Here is a 7549-nt window from a genome sequence, read left to right on the forward strand (position 1 = left end):
TGAGAAATGGTTCTCTTAAACAGGTCAAAAATAGGCCATGGATTCCACTCCCAGAGGAGTCCCTGACATCACTGTCCATATATGGACAGAGACGTCAGGGGCTCCCTCTAGAAGCACAATTTCCAGCCAAGTTGACGGCAACGCAAATGATTCCGCTCCTAGAGGGAGCTTCAGTGGCGCTATCTACAGGGGATGAGGTGCTATCTGCAGGGGTTTGGCATACGTTTGATTAAACTAAGGGGGAGATGTGCCGGCACTTGTGGAGAGAGCCGGCGGACAGGAAAGTACAACCCTGTTCCATTCTGCCAATATTTATTTATGTGACACCTGCCCAGGGCATCAGGAGTTGGAAAGTATATAGCCATGTCGTGAAGGGGTTAATTAATATGTATAGAAAATATTGCCTACAGAGGTGTACACAGCCTTTAAGAGGCTAATAAGCAAGTGACACCCAGACCATTTTTGGTTGCAGGTAACTAAATAGAGGCGTCCTGTGTCCCGCCACGTTCATGTGTATCCGCGTCCACAGAGGGCAGATACAGGTAAATACTATGGCGGAGCAGGGAGCCAGTTACGCCCCGCCGTTCACTCTGGTAGGGCACAGTCTACTTTAGGCCTGTGGCTTACAAGGTGCAGGGACCTCGACACCGGTAGTGAGGACCTCAACATTGTAATTCCGGCTCTGATCAGTAAACATAGAAGTGTAGAGAGAAGTGTCTGATATATAGACAGATATACAGTAGTCATGTATTCAGTCCCTGTGTGTTTCCTACAGATGGATCCAGTAGGAGAAATCCACCAGAGAGATGTCCCAGTCCTCTGTATTCCCAGGACTGTCCAGAGGAAAATCACAATGTCCCAGAGAATCATCAGGTAGATGAAGCTGAGCCGTATACCAGATCTATATAGGGGGGTGCGGAGCTTTTCGGTCCTGCGGTCATTAGGGATGTCACGATACCAGAATTTGGACTCCGATACCGATACTTCGTGTAGTATTGCGATTTCGATATCAAAACGATACTTTACCAACAGTAATAAAAAAATAATAAAAAAGTTCTTCCGTTTTCTGATGTGAGACGCGAGGCGTGATGATGAATGTAACCTCCATGTACCTCATTAATAGTAATTAACCCCATCATGTTTCTCAGTCATAATGGGTTAATGTGTGAGGTACATGAAGGGGTTAATTACTATTACTGAGGTACATGGAGGTTAAATTCATCATCACGCCTCGTGCCCCACAATAATAAGTGACAGAAATATATACTGATAGTACACAGGCATATATCTATACACTGACAGTACACAGGCATATATCTATATACTGATAGTACACAGGCATACATCTATATACTGATAGTACACAGGCATATATCTATATACTGATAGTACACAGGCATATATCTATATACTGATAGTACACAGGCATATATCTATATACTGATAGCACACAGGCATATATCTATATACTGATAGTACACAGGCATATATCTATATACTGATAGTACACAGGCATATATCTATATACTGATAGTACACAGGCATATATCTATATACTGATAGCACACAGGCATATATCTATATACTGATAGTACACAGGCATATATCTATATACTGATAGTACACAGGCATATATCTATATACTGATAGCACACAGGCATATATCTATATACTGATAGTACACAGGCATATATCTATATACTGATAGTACACAGGCATATATCTATATACTGATAGTACACAGGCATATATCTATATACTGATAGTACACAGGCATATATCTATACACTGATAGTACAGAGGCATATATCTATATACTGATAGTACACAGGCATATATCTATATACTGATAGCACACAGGCATATATCTATATACTGATAGTACACAGGCATATATCTATATACTGATAGCACACAGGCATATATCTATATACTGATAGCACACAGGCATATATCTATATACTGATAGTACACAGGCATATATCTATATACTGATAGTACACAGGCATATATCTATATACTGATAGCACACAGGCATATATCTATATACTGATAGCACACAGGCATATATCTATACACTGATAATACACAGGCATATATCTATATACTGATAGTACACAGGCATATATCTATATACTGATAGTACACAGGCATATATCTATACACTGATAATACACAGGCATATATCTATATACTGATAGTACACAGGCATATATCTATATACTGATAGTACACAGGCATATATCTATATACTGATAGTACACTGGCATATATCTATACACTGATAGTACACAGGCATATATCTATACACTGATAGTACACAGGCCTATATCTATATACTGATAGTACACAGGCATATATCTATACACTGATAGGACACAGGCATATATCTATATACTGATAGCACACAGGCATATATCTATATACTGATAGTACACAGGCATATATCTATACACTGATAATACACAGGCATATATCTATATACTGATAGCACACAGGAATATATCTATATACTGATAGTACACAGGCATATATCTATATACTGATAGTACACAGGCATATATCTATATACTGATAGTACACAGGCATATATCTATATACTGATAGCACACAGGCATATATCTATATACTGATAGTACACAGGCATATATCTATATACTGATAGTACACAGGCATATATCTATATACTGATAGTACACAGGCATATATCTATACACTGATAGTACACAGGCCTATATCTATATACTGATAGTACACAGGCATATATCTATACACTGATAGGACACAGGCATATATCTATATACTGATAGCACACAGGCATATATCTATATACTGATAGTACACAGGCATATATCTATATACTGATAGCACACAGGCATATATCTATATACTGATAGTACACAGGCATATATCTATATACTGATAGTACACGGGCACATATCTATATACTGATAGCACACAGGCATATATCTATATACTGATAGCACACAGGCATATATCTATATACTGATAGCACACAGGCATATATCTATATACTGATAGTACACAGGCATATATCTATATACTGATAGTACACGGGCACATATCAATATACTGATAGTACACAGGCATATATCTATACACTGATAGTACACAGGCATATATCTATATACTGATAGCACACAGGCACATATCTATATACTGATAGTACACAGGCATATATCTATACACTGATAGTACACAGGCATATATCTATATACTGATAGCACACAGGCATATATCTATATACTGATAGTACACAGGCATATATCTATATACTGATAGCACACGGGCATATATCTATATACTGATAGTACACAGGCATATATCTATATACTGATAGTACACAGCCATATATCTATATACTGATAGTACAGAGGCATATATCTATATACTGATAGTACACAGGAATATATCTATATACTGATAATACACAGGCATATATCTATATACTGATAGTACACAGGCATATATCTATATACTTATAGTACACAGGCATATATCTATATACTGATAGTACACAGGCATATATCTATATACTGATAGTACACGGGCATATATCTATATACGGATAGTACACGGGCATATATCTATACACTGATAGTACACAGGCATATATCTATATACTGATAGCACACGGGCATATATCTATATACTGATAGCACACGGGCATATATCTATACACTGATAGTACACAGGCATATATCTATATACTGATAGTACACAGGCATATATCTATATACTGATAGTACACAGGCATATATCTATATACTGATAGTACACAGGCATATATCTATATACTGATAGTACACAGGCATATATCTATATACTGATAGTACACAGGCATATATCTATATACTGATAGTACACAGGCATATATCTATATACTGATAGTACACAGGCATATATGTATATACTGATAGTACACAGGTATATATCTATATACTGATAGTACACAGTCGTATATCTATATACTGATAGTACACAGGCGTATATCTATATACTGATAGCACACAGGCGTATATCTATATACTGATAGTACACAGGCATATATCTATATACTGATAGTACACAGGCATATATCTATATACTGATAGCACACAGGCATATATCTATACACTGATAGCACAGAGGCATATATCTATATACTGATAGCACACAGGCATATATCTATACACTGATAGTACACAGGAATATATCTATATACTGATAGTACACAGCCATATATCTATATACTGATAGTACACAGGCGTATATCTATATACTGATAGCACACAGGCGTATATCTATATACTGATAGTACACATGCGTATATTTATATACTGATAGCACACGGGCATATATCTATATACTGATAGTACACGGGCATATATCTATATACTGATAGTACACAGGCATATATCTATATACTGATAGTACACAGCCATATATCTATATACTGATACTACACAGGCATATATCTATATACTGATAGTACACAGGCATATAGCTATATACTGATAGTACACAGCCATATATCTATATACTGATAGTACACAGGCATAGATATATATATACTGATAGCACACAGGCATATATCTATATACTGATAGTACACAGGCATACATCTATATACTGATAGTACACAGGCATATATCTATATACTGATAGTACACAGGCATATATCTATATACTGATAGTACACAGGCATATATCTATATACTGATAGCACACAGGCATATATCTATATACTGATAGTACACAGGCATATATCTATATACTGATATTACAGAGGCATATATCTATATACTGATAGTACACAGGCATATATCTATATACTGATAGTACACAGTCATATATCTATATACTGATAGTACACAGCCATATAACTATATACTGATAGTACACAGGCATATATATATATATATATACATATATATATATATATACTGATATTACAGAGGCATATATCTATACACTGATAGTACACAGGCATATATCTATATACTGATAGTACACAGACATATATCTATATACTGATAGCACACAGGCATATATCTATATACTGATAGTACACAGGCATATATCTATATACTGATAGCACACAGGCATATATCTATATACTGATAGCACACAGGCATATATCTATATACTGATAGTACACAGGCATATATCTATATACTGATAGTACACAGGCATATATCTATATACTGATAGTACACAGCCATATATCTATATACTGATAGCACACAGGCATATATCTATATACTGATAGTACACAGGCATATATCTATATACTGATAGCACACAGGCATATATCTATATACTGATAGCACACAGGCATATATCTATATACTGATAGTACACAGGCATATATCTATATACTGATAGTACACAGGCATATATCTATATACTGATAGTACACAGGCATATATCTATATACTGATAGTACACAGTCGTATATCTATATACTGATAGTACACAGGCGTATATCTATATACTGATAGTACACAGGCATATATCTATATACTGATAGCACACTGGCATATATCTATATACTGATAGCACACAGGCATATATCTATACACTGATAGTACACAGGCATACATCTATATACTGATAGTACAGAGGCATATATCTATATACTGATAGTACACAGGCATATATCTATACACTGATAGCACAGAGGCATATATCTATATACTGATAGCACACAGGCATACTATATACTGATAGCACACAGGCATATATCTATACACTGATAGTACACAGGCATATATCTATATACTGATAGCACACAGGCATATATCTATATACTGATAGCACACAGGCATATATCTATATACTGATAGTACACAGGCATATATCTATATACTGATAGCACACTGGCATATATCTATATACTGATAGTACAGAGGCATATATCTATATACTGATAGTACACAGGCATATATCTATATACTGATAGCACACAGGCATATATCTATACACTGATAGCACACAGGCATATATCTATATACTGATAGCACACAGGCATATATCTATATACTGATAGCACACAGGCATACTATATACTGATAGCACACAGGCATATATCTATATACTGATAGCACACAGGCATACATCTATATACTGACAGTACACAGGCATATATCTATACACTGATAGCACACAGGCATATATCTATATACTGATAGCACACAGGCATATATCTATATACTGATAGTACACAGGCATATATCTATATACTGATAGTACACAGGCATATATCTATATACTGATAGTACACAGGCATATATCTATATACTGATAGCACACAGGCATATATCTATATACTGATAGCACACGGGCATATATCTATATACTGATAGTACATGGGCATATATCTATACACTGATAGTACACAGGCATATATCTATATACTGATAGTACAGAGGCATACATCTATATACTGATAGTACACAGGTATATATCTATATACTGATAGTACACAGGCATATATCTATATACTGATAGTACACAGGCATATATCTATATACTGATAGTACACAGGCATATATCTATATACTGATAGTACACAGGCATATATCTATATACTGATAGTACACAGGCATATATCTATATACTGATAGTACACAGGCATATATCTATACACTGATAGCACACAGGCATATATCTATATACTGATAGTACACAGGCATATATCTATATACTGATAGTACACAGGCATATATCTATATACTGATAGTACAGAGGCATATATCTATATACTGATAGTACACAGGCATATATATACTGATAGTACACAGGCATATATCTATATACTGATAGCACACAGGCATATATCTATACACTGATAGTACACAGGAATATATCTATATACTGATAGTACACAGCCATATATCTATATACTGATAGTACAGAGGCATATATCTATATACTGATAGTACACAGCCATATATCTATATACTGATAGTACACAGGCCTATATCTATATACTGATAGTACACAGGCATATATCTATATACTGATAGTACACAGCCATATATCTATATACTGATAGTACAGAGGCATATATCTATATACTGATAGTACACAGGCATATATCTATATACTGATAGTACACAGGCATATATCTATATACTGATAGTACACAGGCATATATCTATATACTGATAGTACACAGGCATATATCTATATACTGATAGTACACAGGCATATATCTATATACTGATAGTACACAGGCATATATCTATATACTGATAGCACACAGGCATATATCTATACACTGATAGTACACAGGCATATATCTATACACTGATAGCACACAGGCATATATCTATATACTGATAGTACACAGGCATATATCTATATACTGATAGTACACAGGCATATATCTATATACGGATAGTACACAGGCATATATCTATACACTGATAGTACACAGGCCTATATCTATATACTGATAGTACACAGGCATTTATATACTGATAGTACACAGGCATATATCTATATACTGATAGCACACAGGCATATATCTATACACTGATAG

Source organism: Rhinoderma darwinii, unplaced genomic scaffold (genome assembly GCF_050947455.1).
Source record: "Rhinoderma darwinii isolate aRhiDar2 unplaced genomic scaffold, aRhiDar2.hap1 Scaffold_4377, whole genome shotgun sequence".
Classification (NCBI taxonomy): domain Eukaryota; kingdom Metazoa; phylum Chordata; class Amphibia; order Anura; family Rhinodermatidae; genus Rhinoderma; species Rhinoderma darwinii.